This window comes from Symsagittifera roscoffensis, unplaced genomic scaffold (genome assembly GCF_963678635.1).
Source record: "Symsagittifera roscoffensis unplaced genomic scaffold, txSymRosc1.1 SCAFFOLD_404, whole genome shotgun sequence".
NCBI classification, from domain to species: Eukaryota; Metazoa; Xenacoelomorpha; order Acoela; family Convolutidae; genus Symsagittifera; species Symsagittifera roscoffensis.
The window spans coordinates 1-17,482 of NW_026970785.1; the positions used below are offsets into that span (position 1 = coordinate 1).

The 17,482-nt window shown below is 34.0% G+C and overlaps 1 long non-coding RNA gene across 1 annotated transcript; it reads right to left on the reverse strand.

The window, feature by feature from the left end:
- Positions 1 to 1,226: 1,226 nt before the first annotated feature.
- On the reverse strand, positions 1,227 to 16,416 carry LOC134855976 (uncharacterized). Its single transcript, XR_010164704.1, has 3 exons — positions 16,065 to 16,416; positions 1,426 to 1,898; positions 1,227 to 1,355 (listed from the first exon to the last, which is right to left on the reverse strand). It is a non-coding gene; the product is annotated as an uncharacterized LOC134855976 (long non-coding RNA).
- Between the last annotated feature and the right edge of the window lie 1,066 nt (positions 16,417 to 17,482).

Sequence of the window (17,482 nt, forward strand, 5' to 3'; positions counted from 1 at the left end):
TCCGACCTTTTGAAAAATAAGGAGGAGTTTTGTATTCGTGTGTGTTTTAGTTTTTGGTTTCCACGCAAAATCAGGTTTCACAATTAATCATTTGAATGGGTTGAGTGATACATCATATAAATGCAGTTTCAGTCGTGATTCGAAACACACCAAAAAACTTCCAGAAATTTGTACCAGTACCAAAAAAGGTGGCTTAAATATCTTGAATTTTTTTGTCTTAACTCGAGTGAGTCAAGCGAGCGAGCAGGTTTACTATAGCTTTTTTTCAATTATTTATAGCTTACAATAGCTTAGTTTAAGCGGTGAATACTTGATGCTTTTTAGCGCCTCTTCTGAATCAAAAGCTTCGAAAATGCAAAAAAAAGGCAAATAAAATTGAAAAAGTCGGATTATTCTGTGCTACTTTCCCAGTTATCGGCTATCCTTGCTTAAATTATTTTTGTTGCAATAATATTGTACGACCAATAGCAGTTGCATGATTTTTTTCGATACTCACCTTAGCCTCAAATTGATTTTTGCTGCAGTTTTTGCCACCTTATAAGTGTCCGTACTTTTTTTTTTAGAAATGAGTGTAAACATTATGTAATCATGTGAACATGAGCAAACAGATTTTTTCAAAACTCGTTTTTTTTCAAGTAATTTTAAAATGGGCAAACAGATATTTTTCAAAACTCCTTCTTTTAATTCAATAAACTAATAGGCAAAAATTATGATTCAGGATCATTCAGCATTTTTTCAATTTTTAGGTGTTTTAAATTGAGTTGTTATTGAAAATTATTGACTTTTTGCGTGTGTTTTTATATAGTTATTTTTAGTTTTCGGACGCATTCATCAAATAATTTTTTGAGGAAGTTTTTGTTTGTGAATGACTGTGAATTTTGGACAGAGAAAATGATAGATAATGTTCCTTTTAAGACTTGGAGTGTTCTTGGGATAGCAAAATTAGTTAGGTGCCAAGAATCAGTTTTTGCAGAACTAGGAGAGCAACTGCATTTTGTTTTTTAGAAAAAATGTATCGGTAATTTTTTAGTCTAAAAATGCTAGGCAGTATCTAGGATTGTAATACAATTTTGTCGAGGTGAGACACCAAGTTGATTATTTATAAGAGTGTACAATCTTCATAAAAGTGTACATGGTTCGTTGCTGTTGTTGTTGACATTACTTTGCAGCATTGACGATGTAGTAAGCCTGTCAGTCATTGAAGGACCCGCAGTAACATACCGGTCTTGATCAAGAATATCTTCGTTTCGCATTTTGAGACATATCCCATAGGGTCTGATATGTTTGGAATCACGTACAATGCGATAATCAGGTTGACAGCTTGGAATTCTAGTTTTTTCTGGTTTTATCCTGACCTAAAGTTAATCAGCATTCAAAAATTTTTATAAAATCTTTGGAGTGGCTCTGAAATTAAATTAATACAACCTGAAAGACACATTTGTGGCCATCAACCTTATGGGTTTTGTGAAAAGCCTCGCTGATTTGAATTTTGGCACCAAAGTTTGCGCCCCTTCCACATGGATGTCCTTTAGTGTCGCTCAGCTCATTCACATCAACATCTTCGCTGTAAGCCTGAAAACCTCGGGGATCATTTGTCAAAAACTGTCTAGATCGAAGAATTTCTCTCGTTCCATGTTCGCTGCTTCCATGGAAAGCAACAGCCCATTCACGAGGGTTACCATCCATCATCAGCCAATCATCATTACCATTGTCATATCTTCCTTTCACTCGCAAGCCTAATCTGATCCAATTGGAGTTTGGTTGATAATAAACCATTCCACCTCTCTTTAGTGTGTCTCCGTTTGTATTTGGAAACCTGAAATCCCCTGCAGAATCAAAATCGTCTTTTTCAAGCGCCAATAGGTTAACCAGCCGTCTTTCTTGATGTAGATCGGAATCTGAAATATTTATGAGTTTCTTTTCATTCGATAAGGATTGAAGATCCAATATCAGTTCAGTTGTCGAAAGCTATGACTCAAAAAATATAGAAGAGTTAAAATCTAAACAATAATCTTTTTGAAATAGGACGAAGAAGTCATTTGTAAGAATAACTCTGATAATATAACTCGAAGAACGTTGAAATTGATTAGACGCAAAATTCTAATCTAAAAATGTTACCATCCCAATCCTGAGAGAAAGCGGACACAAAGTCATCGATACTACGTAGTCGATTGGAGTTCTCAACCAACAAGAAATCTCCGCCTCAAGGGAAATCAAATAAGCAAAATAGTCAGACTTTCAAAATAGTATATCTAACAATTAGAGTTAAAATCTAAAATTATGTATGCAAATTGAGGTTTTTGTTTTCATCAGTTTAACTTTGAAGTCGAAAATATACGATTTTCAATTTGCACGCAAGAAAAAAATGCAATTTTGAAACTATTAATTCAAGGTTGTGGTTGTACAAAAACCTCGTACCTTCGTGTTTTTATCATCTTCTTTTTTCTTTTTAACAATCTCAGTGTTCGTCGATTGAGATTTTTTCAATGCGTGTTTTTTAAACCATTTTTGAAGTTTAAAGGGCTAGACGTATTATAAACTATTTCGAGGTTCAAGGGGTAAGGCGAAATTTTTAATAGCATCATAACATCAATAGATGCTTAAGATAACTCAATCAAAAACCCTAAGCGTTCAATTATGGAAGTAATTTGCTGGCTTAGTTTTTAAGGACTTATTTTTTATTGACCTAATATCACCTAATATCTAGTCAACAAAAAGGGAAAAGCATTAAAATAAACGTAGAGTAATTTTTGTTTTCTTTTTCATTGGCGATTTTTTAAGGAGAATCGGCGGCCTTCTGTTGAACTGGGGCCAACTTCGATTTTATTCGAATATGCGTTTCCTTCTCTTCGTCAGTTGGGGCATCCTGCAAAAGCGTTTGTTTCGTTGATTGAAATGCAGAGCCGGATTTATTGTCTTGTCGCGCTGAGCTCGGAGAAGTTTCGCGACGACTCCAAATAAAATATATAGTTAGTCTGCAAACAAGTGAGCATAAACATACTAACCACATTAATCAAACGCATATACTAATCTGTGAAGAAAAAGAAGACTGAAAACACATACGAAATATCCGCAGCCAGTTTCAAGAGTTATTATTTATTTAATTTATGGTTGTAGAACCAATTTCATTAAAATTGAGAAAAAATCGAATTTAATCAGTCACTAATCAATTATGATTCCCCCAATTTCAAAACACAAATTGATCAAATATGATATAATTTAATCAATTATAATCAATAATCACTACAACTGTTTTTTGATGAAATTATAACCGATTAAATACTATTTATCACAATTTTTAATTTAATTGATTATAACTGATTATACTCGTTTTGTTTGCCCATTCTGTCTCCGATCCTGCGTCTGAATTGCTTATAATTGATGCTTTCCATGCACGTTGGCTTAAGAGAAAAATGGGAAATTGTTTACCAGTTTTCAAATCAATTCAATTTTATAACGTTTTCATTTTTGTATTCATGATTAAATTTGTTTTTTGATTCTCATTAATAGCTTTTTTAACAAAACATAGCACATTGTTTTAGTTTCATTATTTACTCGGCAATAATAGTTTTCATATACCGCGGGAGTCTTTCAACTAATTTGAAAGAATCTCAATGAAACTTTTGTTTCGTGGTAAAAATTTGTGTTCAGATGAATCAAAGTGTGACAAGACGTCTCGATTTTGTGATTTTAATTGTGACAGAAAAATCAAAGTGTTATCTAATTCATATATACTTTTGTTGAGAAGAAATTTACAATCCAATTCTGAAAAAGAGGTGTGATTATAAGTTTTGCGCCTATATTCGAAAGTAAATTTGCTTGAAGGGCGTTTAAAAAATCTTCTGCTGAGTTGTTAGGGTGTGTTCTTCATTACAAAATTCAAATAGTAAAACCCTCCTCGTTACATCATAATGATGCCTATGCGAGGTTGTGAAAATCGCATGAACAATCACGAGTTAGATTTTTTTCCAGTTTGAGCTCTTTATTGCATTATCTTTAATATCTGTCAAACATTCAACAAAAATTGCCAGTTAAAATGTCAAATTTTCTCTAAAAACAACACCGATCACAAGTGTTTAATCATTTTGTTCGATATTTGGTACAAAACCGATACATTCTGAATTTCATAGGAACTAATATGACCAATAAGTCTCGTCAAATCAAATTTGATGGATACAAAGTGGATATATGAAATTTGTTAATTGTCTAAAGTTTTTCAAACTTCAAGTTCTTTTCCAAAATACTAAAAAACAACCATTTTGTTTTTAGGATCAAAGAAAGGGTGGTTTTAGGGTAATTTTACAGGTCAAATTCATTCAGAATGTTCCTATATTTGGAAATTTTGCGTTAAAAATCTTCATTTTTGATTTCGTACAGAAAACTATCCGTATCAGAATAAAAAAGTTGACATTCAAACATTTTTTTCTTTAAATCGTAATGAAGTTTATACATGTGGAATTCTGCTTAATCAAGAACACTAGCTCCAACATCCCAATTCAATTTTTACATGATTTGAAAAAAACGCTGCCAAGTTTCCCCAAAAGTTTTTACATTTGTAGAATTTGAATTCGAATGAACTTTTTTCTCGCAAGGCGGCTTGATAACTTCTAATTATCCGAACGAGCATCCATTTGCACTTCAAATGGCATGTTTTTCCATATGCACAATTCTTCAGAAGATTGTTCAAATCCTTCTCAAATTTGTTTCCAGCTTTTTAGCGTTTTGTCGTGTTCAGAGTGATATATCACTCAAACGGTGTTTCTTCTTCGAACTTCAGCAAACGGTGCTTTTTAAACAACTTTTAGTCCCAACCTGACTTATAATTGCAAAAGCTTGTAATGAATTGTATAGGTTGACTTGTCATACAACGTCTGCAGTAAATTCTTGGTCTTACCAATTGAACGTCTTGCAGTTTCTTGATTTCTCATCTGCCCGGTTAAATTTGTTTGGTAGTGGCCCAACCAACCCTGGGGTAATTTTTCTTTGTTAGGTACTAAAGGGTAATCTTGATGATTGTCATGTAATTCTTTTGGATATTCGAGATCAACTTCTAGATTGAACCCAATCAGAGAGTCTTCAGTAGTTTCAAGGATTTGGTCCAGTATTACCTCGTCGTCTATATGTTCGAATAACTCAAACTACGGACCGCTCATCAGTCTGTATATGCTAGGTGTATCTGGGTTGAAGTCGGGTTTTTCTTTGTTGTTTGTTTAGAAAAAGCGACTATGGAACACAGATGCAGTGCCACCTCACATCATATTCTCGACCATTCCGAGACGATTGCGATCTGATATAAGCTGAACGTTCGAATTTTTGCAGAGACGTTTGAAGGTGTCATATATGAATAGGGATAGAAACTTTTTTTTCTTATGGGACATCGTTGCTCCTCCGTCTCGTTTGCAAAATAATCGTTTAAAGTCGAAATTTTTTGCGCTGGCAGATTATCCACCAATTTTTTCATGGAAGAAAATTAAAACTAGCATGACGCATGAGAATCCGAGGTACTGGAAAACTTTTTGATCAGTTCCGTTCTTCCTTTTTATAGTTTTAATTAAAAATCCATCGCTTAACTATATACATTTTTCGTCGTTGCTGGGTATAACACTCCATGTGCTGGTTGGCTCGCTCACATACAAGGCGGGACATCAGTGGTGATGCTCATAGTTCTGGATGTTATGTCCAATGGCTGGCGTAAAATTCACAGTTCGTGTTGCTAGATTGCAACTTTCATGTGCCCATCCAAGAAACTTTCCAGAAAAATTACAATAGTTAGGACTTTTTGTGCTGAATAGTAAAATGTTTCCGACAAGTCCAATATGTTGATGTGTTTTCTTTGTTCAACGATTCTTGACTTCCTAGCAAAAGAGGAAACTGTCGTTTTTTTCGCTATTTGATGCAACTGATTGCGAAATTTTTTCATGCACTGACCAGAGATGTCATCGCCAAAAAAGCTGGGCTATAACAGCCATTGAATAACCACAATTTCATGTTTTTTTTCACATCGCGGAAAGATGATCGCGAAGGATTATCAGGGTAAGAAAGTACAAGTTTTACAAAAGAGTCAAAGTCGAAGTAAATCACAAGTGGTACAAACCACAAGGCCTGAAAGTTGGTACTCATATCAGTTGATACCTTTTTCAGTTGGTACCAGAGGCGCAAATACTAGGGCAAATTCTTGATCTTTCCAAGACTGGAGGTTTTGCTAATGAGTCTCATCACTCCAATTAATGTGAAAGCAGTTTCTACCTAGGTGGGTGCGTGAATGGGCGATGCTTATGTCCTTTGATTTCACAGTTGAATTTAGCAAACTAGTTATGAGTACATAATAATGATTTGCCGGCTCATACAAGAGAGTTAGGTCCATGTCAAATATCTCAATTTCAGTGCTGCTATCGATATTCGTTGCTTTTGGTATGTACATAAGCAACAAATCTCCTTTTTGGTTTTGCAACACATTATCCGCATATCGTTGAGTTGTTCAAAGTTTCCAGTTGATGCGAAGCTCTTGACCGTGGGCTTTGTGTGCACTTTCAGCAGTGTACGTATCAGGTTGTTGTCGCGCCTCTACTGGGTTCGCTTTTTGTTGATCAGTCAGAAGTAGGTCAATGCCATGTTTCAGACTATAAGCAGACTCAAAATCAGAATTCGAAGCAATTATGATTGTCGTGATTTCTAATGCTTAGGCAGCTCTCATAATAGTTATACCATGTGCTGCTAGTAATTGAGTTAAAAGTTTTTGAAATTCCAAATTACAATAATCGCAAACACCTCCAAATGACCATGAGTGTGAAAAAAATGTTTTTTAGATTTTGAGAGCAATTGAGCCGTGAAAAATTACTCAATGCATCAATAAACATAAGGGCTTTTTTCAACAAAAAGTTTGTGACGCTCATGGAGCTTCTAGTGTTCTTATTTGCATTTGTCAGTGGACAAAAATTGCATTTGAACATTTTTTGAAATTTGTTAAATATTTGAATAACAGAAAGAAGTGGAGTCAAGTGATCTCAAAATATAATCAGATACAACAGGAGATGGAAACTATAACTGTTCGTCTACCAATTGCAGAGAAAACAGTTTGAATGCGCAAACTTGATTTTGAACTAACTTTCCTTCCAGTTTTCGAAATATATCAATTTTCGCAATTTATTGAACATACAGAATTACTATTGGTTGACATAGCTTGATCAATGAGAAGTTTTTACTAAATTTTACTAATGATGAGAAAATTCAAATCAGTATGGCTGGGTCAAAGTTATGTCAAAGTGGTTTATTTAGTTTTCTTTTTCACATTTCAAAATGTACGTCAAGAAAAACAGAGTATTTCGAAATTACAAATGTAAGCTGAGCATGTCTCAATAGATGTACTGAGCACGTGCTTTTACGTGTAATGTCTAAACAACCTAGTTCTTTGTATGAACACTAATTTTCGATTTCAAAATTTCAATAGACTTATTCAATTACAGATAGATTAGTTAAGACAATTTATTGTTATTTGATATCAAAATTTTGTACAGCTTCGCCATTCACTCACTTGTTTACTAGATTTATTAGAGGGATTCAAAAATTCCGGGTTTAAGAAACTGTGCGACTAGAATTTATGTTGTGAGAAACGTCTTCAAAATTAATTTTAATAACAAAAGTGGGTTTGTTGCTTTAAAGAGGAGTAAGGTTCTTAGTGTTTTTTCTCCAAAACTATTGAGAAATCTTACAGTTTTCGAAAAAAAAACATTTTAAGTGAAATTTATTTAGACTTTACTTAGAAGTCATTGCTAAAGAGGTTCAATATACAACTGTTTTTCCACTGGAAACATCCCGTTTTCTTCACTAATAAAAACAATAACTGACAAAAAAGTTTTTTTTGTGGGCTTGAAGTATTGATCTCTACAGAAAATTGCGTTAAGATTTTTTAAATCCTCAATAAAAAACGCGTAGCTCGGTGAGAGCAGCAATATGAGTGGTCGTAAGACTATATTTGGACCTTGTAACAAAAAGTTGGCATAGAATGAGGATTTTTCAGAAAGTCAAGTCTGTATCTCCAATGTACGGCGTGAACATAGTCGTGCGACATATCAAATTGCTTTTCTCAACCAGTTAATCACTTTTGTACAAAAGTTCGAAGACTATAGGACCTCAGTCTTACAAAATATATTTTCAGACATTTTCGAGATTTGAAGTTTTTTTTGTATCTTGATTAACGAGTTCTCCAACAATTGCTTACAAAGTGGTTTATTACGCTTTCTTTTTCGTAGTATTTTGATAAGTGAAGCATTAAAAGACAGAGAACTTAAACTAAAAAGTTGTTGATTCAAGAGGAACTCAATTGAAAGCTAATAAAACTCAATCTCAGTTTCAAATTTAGTTATTTATATACAATAAAACCAAACAAACTCAATCTTAGTTTCAAAATAAAATAAAATTCAAATACTCCTGCAATTTTTCTAGTGTTGCTGGCTTTCGCTTTTCCTTTGGCGCTAGGTATAGAGAAGGGGTCAAGTTTTCCATGTGGTTACTCACTGTTCCTACAGGGGTGCGCGTTGGAGTTGAGCAACCTGGTTCAACAAGCCAAGGTGCTCTATTTCCCATAAACGGTCAAAAAGTTCAACTTCATTGAGGTATTGTTTTTGACTTTTATACGTAGGAGTAACATCACAATCGTATTCATACAAAATTCATTTTTTTTGGATTTTGCTTAAGTTGAATTATCAAGCTGAACTGCACTAAGTCCGTCAGGAACTGTAGTTTTTCCAGAAATTGTATGATAACACCAATATTTCATATTGAGTTCTTCGTCTTCCTTTGTCAACTTTTTGGAAAGTTTACTGAATAAATGTTAAAAAATTATGAGTACAAGTCCATTCATCAAAAGTGAAAACGTTTTTCTTTGTTAAATATTGCAACAAATTTACCATATAGGGTTTCAAAAAAAGGATTTTTTTGTGATTAGAAAATCCGGCAAAAAAATAGCATTCTGAAAAGATATTTTGGAAGAAAATAACGAATGTAACAAAGAAAAAATTGCAACGAATTGGAAGATTTCAACAAGATATTAACATAGGAATCGATCTTCTAAAATTGAAAGAATTAGGATATCCCGTGTAGTTTCCTATCAGTTCATCCAGGGAGGGCGTGTAAGGTACTTATGTTTGATTGCACGGTATTCTATGTACATCAAGTTTGCTTTCACACAAATAGCTGGTTCGAAAAACTACCTTTAAATATAAGGACGCTCAAAAAATTTTTTATCAAACGCCCAATAAAATTCTTATCAAACGCTCATTTTACAAATCCAATTTAATCAAATTGCAATCGAAAACATTTGCTATATAAAATACATGTGTGCTGTGCTCATGTTGAACTAGATACAACGCTTTCTTTTGCAAGCCTAAACAAACAATTAAAACCAATGCTTACTATTCAATTTTGAAATCAAATTAATTTTGAATTTTGTTGATAACAATGAAAAAAAACACCATTGCAGCTGCAGATAAGAAGTTTTGACCGATATTTTGGAAAACAGTAAAAGGTTAGTGCATGCTACCTTGAAAACATTTGACCAAACTGATACATTTGTATTCTTAAGAGTTTTTGAATGTGTACCAAGACTTTCCTTGACCAGCGCAAAATTTTTCAAATTATCAAAATTGGGAAAATGAACGCGAGCGCAAGCGCCTGAAATATCTGATATTGTTGAAAACAAAGGCAACCCACAGTCTGACTGTAAACGTGCCAGGAAATCTCATTTTTCATCATGTACAAGCGATTTCAAGAACGACTCAAAATATTATTTTTTTTACGATAAGGAAGGAGCTATTTTCGAAATTGGGTTACCTGATTAAATGAAAAAAAATCAACCAAATTTCAAATTCAAGATTACTGAAAAAACTCCCAATTTTTCTTTTCATTTTAAAAATATATGATTTAGGAAGTCACTTAAAATCTGAGTTCTGACCTTTTTCAGTTGACAATTTAAAAAAATCCCTTTATCAGTTATTGTTTCAAGTGGATTCCGAGGAATATACAGAAAGCAGACATGTTCAAACAGATGAAATTAGTACAGAAACAATGAGAAGATTTGAAAGTTTAATGAAGAAACCCCATTCTGCCGCTTTTTGTAAAATAATGGACATTTTGACAATTGGATATGGAAAGTTGATGTAGACAATGCTTTTTTTTTGTGAAATTTATTGTCGAGGAGAAAGTTGAATTTTAATTGATACTTTTTTTTTACCTATATTGTTATGCTAACTTCGGTAAATCATAAAAACTTAGTATCCAGATAAATCAGTCAGATTTCAGTACTTTTTAGCCGCTTGTTTGTATTTGGATGCCAATTGTAATTTAGATTTTGGTTTGAAAAACAGACCATATGGTGGTTTAATTGAAATAGACAATTCGTCGCTTGACAAATAAATGAAAAAATTCAAACTTCTTAGGTTACTTGAGACATTGTATGACGCAGCATGATTGCCTTCATTTTTTTGATTGCCTTCTTCATAATTGTTCTTGTGTGATTACTAGTTGATAGCATGTCGTTTTTGGAAAATCGAAATTTCAAAAAAAATTTGCCAAAAGATAACACGCAAAATGTGAAAATAACAGGTCACAATTTACCGAAAGAAATGTTAGACGAAATCAGAACCGGAAACGTAGAACAAATTGTTCGCATACATATGACAGGCAAAAAACCATAGCAAGATAAATAAAAAAATACAAACCAACCGACAATCGGTTAAAGAGAAACCAAGCCGATTGGTATGCATTAGTAACTATCAATTTTGGTAAAAATAAGCAAAAAAAGTCTTCTTCTTAACATAGAAAGTGAAAGTGAGGAAACCACTGTCGAGAATAATGATTGCGGCTTTGCAGATATTGGTGGTATCAAACAAAAATTACCTGATGGGATTAGATCCTGGAATTGTTGTAAATTGAATTCTTTTTCGGTTGCAGAAGTTGTCTTTTTATCACAAACTTTAATTTCATTTTGATATCTTTAAATCTGTTTACAACCTAAGTTGTGACGTGAGTGTCATTGGGTTTTCGAGATGTCCATAACAATGGGTTATATGATACCAAATCCCAAGTTGTGATAATTATATAGATCATTTCAACAAAAGATCGTCTATTCCTGTCCGTTTCAGATCCCTTGGGATCCGGGAAAAACTGATTTAATTTTTCAACTGCTTCTCAGAGGTACTTTGTATCAATCGTATAACAAAATATTTTGTTTCTATCTTCACAATCAACCCAACTCCCGTTCTTTTGTTTCTCAGTTCAAACTTGATATTGAAATAATACAATTGTTCTTGCATTGAAACCGTTAATGACTTACGGGATTGCCTGATTGTCTTTCATGATATTTGCGCAAAATTTTTTGTTGAAAATGTTTTTTTCTCATTCCGAGTAGTAGCAAGTGAATCCAATGCTGGCAACCGGAATACTATTTCCAGGCCTGAATATGGGGGAAAATTCTTTATCAGAGAGTACACTTTTATAGAACAACTGATCAATGAGATACAAAAAAAACACAAAGACAAAATTTATTTCGATGCAAGTCCTCAATAGTTCACAAATAGCATGAGAATTTTGAAGAACGCAAAGGAAGGAACCTTCATCAATTCCCGAAATACCCAGTCTCTTAGGCCACAATGCAAAACTTGACGAGAGCGGTGAATATCAAACTGAATACAAAATGATACCATCCTTCGATGCTTCTCATGAGAGAAACGAACTGTACGAATCTCATTTTCCAAATGGCTTCTCCAGTGGGACCAGTCTAGTTTTGTCTATTTTGACCTTATTCAATACGGAATTGTTGGAGGTGCAAAGGCCCCATTGTTACGAGTCATTGATTTAAAAATACGCCTCAAAAACGGTACTGCCTGCTGCATTGAACCTAATCATTGAAAAAATTTATTGATTAAGACTTTGAAAAAATATTAATTTCACCTGTACAACCAGTATACTTACAGTTGCGCACCCAAACTGGAAGACTAGTGCCCTTTGCAGGAGCTGGTAACGTTGTGTTGACTCTAAAACTCAAGATCTTCGATTGAAAACCAATGAAACAGTATTATGCAAAGCAAGCTTCTCTTCCTCATTTCTCCGGACACTACAGACAACGCGGCATTGGATTTGGCGCTTTGGCTGCTGGTATTGACCGTGATGCTATACCGTTTGCACGACAGGTTTTTCTACCGGCTGCAAAATAATTGGGCAGAGAACTTTGATGAGTGCATCGCCTACCTGAACTCAGTGATCTTGCTATGAAAAAGGAGCCTCCTAGACAAGCATTGAAAAACACTGTGACAAAGCTGCAGCAGTACAACTCGGTGATGATAGATGTCCACGAAAGACACCAATGAATGGATTATGAAGAAGAAACACTGTTCGAAAAATAAAAACAACCATTAGAAAGAAAGCAGACCAGCGAGAAGTCGAACAGATTCTTTCCAAACATATAAAAAAAATCGTTAATTTGTTACGCAATTAAGTTACGAAATCTTCAATTTTTTTTCGAAAATCAACCTCCTTTTGCTTTCGACCGAAAAAGCGGTTCTGTCTATTCAACTAATGGATCAAAGCATGAATTTGAAATCACCGGTGACCGTAACAAATTTATTGACCTGCAAAAAATTCATTTGAAGTACGATGCAAAGTAAGACAAGCAAATGGACTTAATCTGAGATACGAAAAAACTGATCCTAATGTGTCTGATTCACTGTTTCTCGTGAATAAATCCTTTTATTACCATTTCCCTGTATGTGCTCTCTGTGCTAATGGACTCAAACTCTCAAGTGCCAATAGTAACTTTGCCTACAAAACTTTTATCGGTAGAGTTTTTCTAACAGCAAAGGAGCCAAGGACTCATGGCTCAAGTGTCAGCGATATCGTTTTGAAAACAATCCCTCTGCCATAGATGCAGTTGGTTTCACTTTTCAATGAGAACTGGTCCGCAAATCGGGGAACATTTGGTTTTATGGACCTGCTGGAGTTGATTTGTTTTACCTGTGACAAGCATTTGTTTACCCTTAGACTTTCCTACAGACGCTCTCACGAAGTCTTTCTTATTATAACTGAAGATGATGCGGAGCATTACAATCTACAAATACTCGAAGCGAACCTATATGTTAGAACAATGAATATGGCCGAACCTGTGCTCTCTGCGCTTGAATCAACTTTGCTCAAAATTCCTGCGAACTACCCTTATCAAGAGGAATTTACTAAAAACAATTCTTGCAACAGCTGGTCAGCGCAGCTGGCAAAAGGAAAATTTTTTGCTTGCGTAACGATGAGACAAATCATAATGGCATTGAACACCAATAATGCGTTTCTTTTCATTTTCAAAATTTGGATTGGAACAGATTATTTACGTAACGGTTTGCCAATTGCAACAACACCAATTAGGACACAAGATCATAAACGTATCTTCTTAAACACACTATCAGCGCTGGGTTTTTTACACTGCGGGCTTGGATTCACTCTGGATGGCTACTAGCAGAATTTTTTATGTGTTTCGATCTCATGAGCATCAGCATGCAGCTCATGACTTCTTGCACCCAAAACATAGGAATTGCTCAGTTTCACTCGATCTTCAACTCTCAGACGCTTTGACAGCAAACCTGAAAATTTTTGTTTTGTGTATACGCTCATACAATGTATTTATTATATCTGACAGCAAAGTCACAAAGAACGAACGTCCTTCCGAAATTTGCTCTCTGAAAATGGATGGAATCCAGTTTCAAGATCTCATTCAGAACTGCAAACATCTTAAATACAAGTTTTTTGGAGTATTTGCAACCGACAACTTTCCACCTCACATTCTAAACAATGCCTTTACGATTGTGAACACTTCGATGGACTCTGATATGCCTCCAAAAAAAGTGTTATACTTTGCAGATCCTCTCGGTCTTTAAACACAGCAACATCTATCAAATGATAAACGAGAATTTCAATCAAACCATAGAACTGATGACAGGAGTTCTAATGCAAAACTCAAACTCTACCATGTGTAGTTCTTTTTGTATTTAAATTGCTCGCTTGATTTTTAGTATAAACTTTAATGGCGATGCTTTGGATTTTGTATACCTTAATGATGATGTTTTGAAACGTTTCTTGACTCATATGCTTTCTCAATAATTAATTTTTTCTTAATATGGTTTAATTTCATTTACATTTCAATATATAGATTTTTGCGTACCAATCAATTTTTTTGTCCAATTTGTGTGTCAGCTATGAAGTAAAGCTTGAAAGAGTGCAAATAACACAACTCAAATTAATGCGGAGAAAAATTTAATTTTTTCTATACTATGATTTTTAAATTTAAATCATAAATTGCTTGGTTACAGTTGCAAGTAGAGATCATTACAGATCAGTCATTACATGTAGACTATAAATTAAAATTTAATACATGCTGACAATTAGTCTTACTTCCTGGGGGTTGTTAGGAGTAAAAAGATACATCGTGGCCTTTAGGTTTTTAACATGGTGACCATAGGTTGTTATATAATACTTGCTGACAATTATGATCTTTACTTAATGGTCATTCATGGATGACAACCCCGCCGAGCATAGTGTACTAAGTGCATACTACTAAAGCGGGTAAAATTGTGAGAGAGGGCCTCAAATCACGCTACTGTTGAGCACTTATATTAATGAGGTAAATCAATGGGCTCAACTCGATAGATTTTCAAAATTTTTGCAATTTCGTGAACTTTTCTGATGCTTTGATTGAGATCAGTGAGGTAATATAATCAACTGTTTTGAAAGAACTCTTTTGACTTTATACATTAGGCCTACATTAGTATCTTGGGACCCAAAATAAGTATCTTGATAGAGGGATCCAAATCACGCTATTGTTGAGCACATATAGCATTGACGTAAATCAATGGGCGCAACTTCATGGCTTTTAAGATTTTTTCAATTTCTCGATCTTTTCCGATGCTTTAATTGTAATCACTGAGGCAAAAACTTGAACTGTTTTAATTTAACTCTTTTTACTTTCTCCATTAGGCCCCTGTTAGTATGTTGGGATCCCTCTATCATAATTTTAGTCAAAGCAATTGTTTTCATGGCTGTTTTTGCTCAAAAAACTGAGCTCATTCATCTCCATACTGAAACAAGGATAGCCAGTTACTGTGTAAGCAGCAGAGATTGTTCAGACCACAGTCTTTAGAAAACCACGGTTTAGAAAGTTTTTTTGAAATTAGTGTAGCTTTTCTGCTTGGTGTGATAAAAAGATCTGACGTAAAAGTTTAATTTAGGCATGTTAGACAATCATATTATTATAGGCAAATTCGACAACAGTTCTTGTAGAAAAATGAATAGAAACAAGAAACACTAGAAAAACATATTGAATTTCTTTTTTCGAAATATTTTGAAAAAAAACTTTGATTTTTTTTTGCAGTTTTTGATTCACAAAATGAAGCTAAAAACTCCAAAAACTAGTTTTACTTGCTGAAAACTAAGTTTTAAATTTTTAATTAGGCATAGTTCAGCTGTTTTAAGCCTGCTTTTTGTCTTAATTCGCTCGAATAATAATAAAAAACCAAAAATTTCAAACCTGTTTTTCTCAAAACTGGCCAAGTTTTCTAGACGTTTTTTAATGTAGTTCGAATCACAATTGAAAGGGATTTTTTATCAGTCCGATAATTGTTTGTGGTACCTGATTTTGCGTGAAAAAAAAACGGAAAAAAAACTAAAACACACCCGAATACAAAGTTCTTCCTCATTTTCAATAGGCGGAAAAAAACGGAGACCAAAAACTGGGCCCAATTTCTTAAAATTGGGCGTTTTTGTCCCCATACTGAGAAAAAAATGGGGGACCCATTTTGATTTTTAAAAAAGGTTGCGTTCATTTTGCTCCTTTTTATTCAATTTAGGATAATTCAGCTCGTTTATCTGAAATTTGGGCTCATTCAGCAATTTCGGACCGGTTTAATAGTAATCACAAAAGCACCTTCTTGTGCAATTCATTATCATTCAGAGGTTAAAAAAGTATTAGGCAATCAAGCTTAGTGAATCAACGACAGAAATTTACAATGTATTTGTCCGCACTCTTCACTTACGCCGTTTGAACTGTTCAATAGATAGGTTTGTCGCATCTCTGTGCAGAAATAACCGGCGAAAGAGATCACCAGTTTCTTCACCACTCGTCATTTTGACAGTTTTCAGACAGGCAGTATAAGCTATTTACTCAAAGAACGTCCACTCAAGTAACAATCAAAAACGATTTACTGTGATAAATAGTTGATTGCAGATGATGTTATAACAGTTCAGTTCCTCAGAAATGATAAATGATGGAGAAAAAAAAATTGCGACAGTTTTTTATGATGTATAGATAGTTCAGAAGATTGTTGAGTGTCTAATATAAAAGTCTGAAGCATAATATTTTCAAAAAGGTGTGTGCAGCGCAAGTGTCTTTTTATATCTCAGATAAAAATCATATACCAAAAGTGAGTGCGAAAAAAGATTTAGCTGCAAAAAGGTTGTTGTCGGTGTTCAAACTATCAAATTAAAATTGAAAACATTATTATTCAAAAACTTGAACGCGCTTGTTTTATTTTTTTACTTCTGAGAAATGCAAAAGGTCCAGATTGTGATTTGAGAATGTATAAGATAGCATGATTGTTGACGACGGCTGCTTAAGGTCAGCAAATATTATCATGGTTCTGAAACAAAAAAAAATAATTTTCGTTTTAAAAATAATATACGACTTTGTGTATGCTACCCCGTGTTTACCAAAAGTCTTGGAATTTTTCTCATAAGAATCTTTCAACTTCTTGCAAAATTGGGCTCTAAGAAAGTTACAAGATAGCGAATTTTCTCACAAAAAAGTTGTAAGATAAGATATTTTCTTTTAAGAAAGTTGTAACATTGCAGAATTTATCTAAATTGCCGGGTTTCTCGTGGGCATACATCAGCTGCTATGAACAGCTCCTAAGACTTATCTTATCAGCTATTCGGAGCAAAACTTAGATACCAGACAAGGCAAAATATCGCCCGATGCATGAAAAGTTTACTGGTGATGCCAAAAATTACCCGTTGAGGGTCAAAGCAATAAAAAAAGTCGAGGGTGAACCTATTGACGATGACGCACCATAAATTTCTCTTTCAAACTGGACATTTATTAAACAACTCAACAATTCTACTCAAAAGCGGAGCAAAGTTATCAAACTATTTTTTTGATCTGCGTCATAAACATAATGGAAGATAAACACGTTAGATTCGTAGTATTGAGCACTTCAAATATTGGAACCAGATTTTTCTAGCAAAAGAAAAATGTACTAAAGTTTTTATCGGGATAAAAACAAAGTTTAAGACGAAACCGTCATTTAAAATGCAGTCCTTTATCTGATGCAACTCCTGAATGAAACAGAATTCCGGAAAACTCAATGAATAAAAAAAATCGTTCAACGGAACCACAATATACGGTAAATTTTTAAGTTGTCGAGGAACACCGAAAAAGAAGGAATAATGATATTAA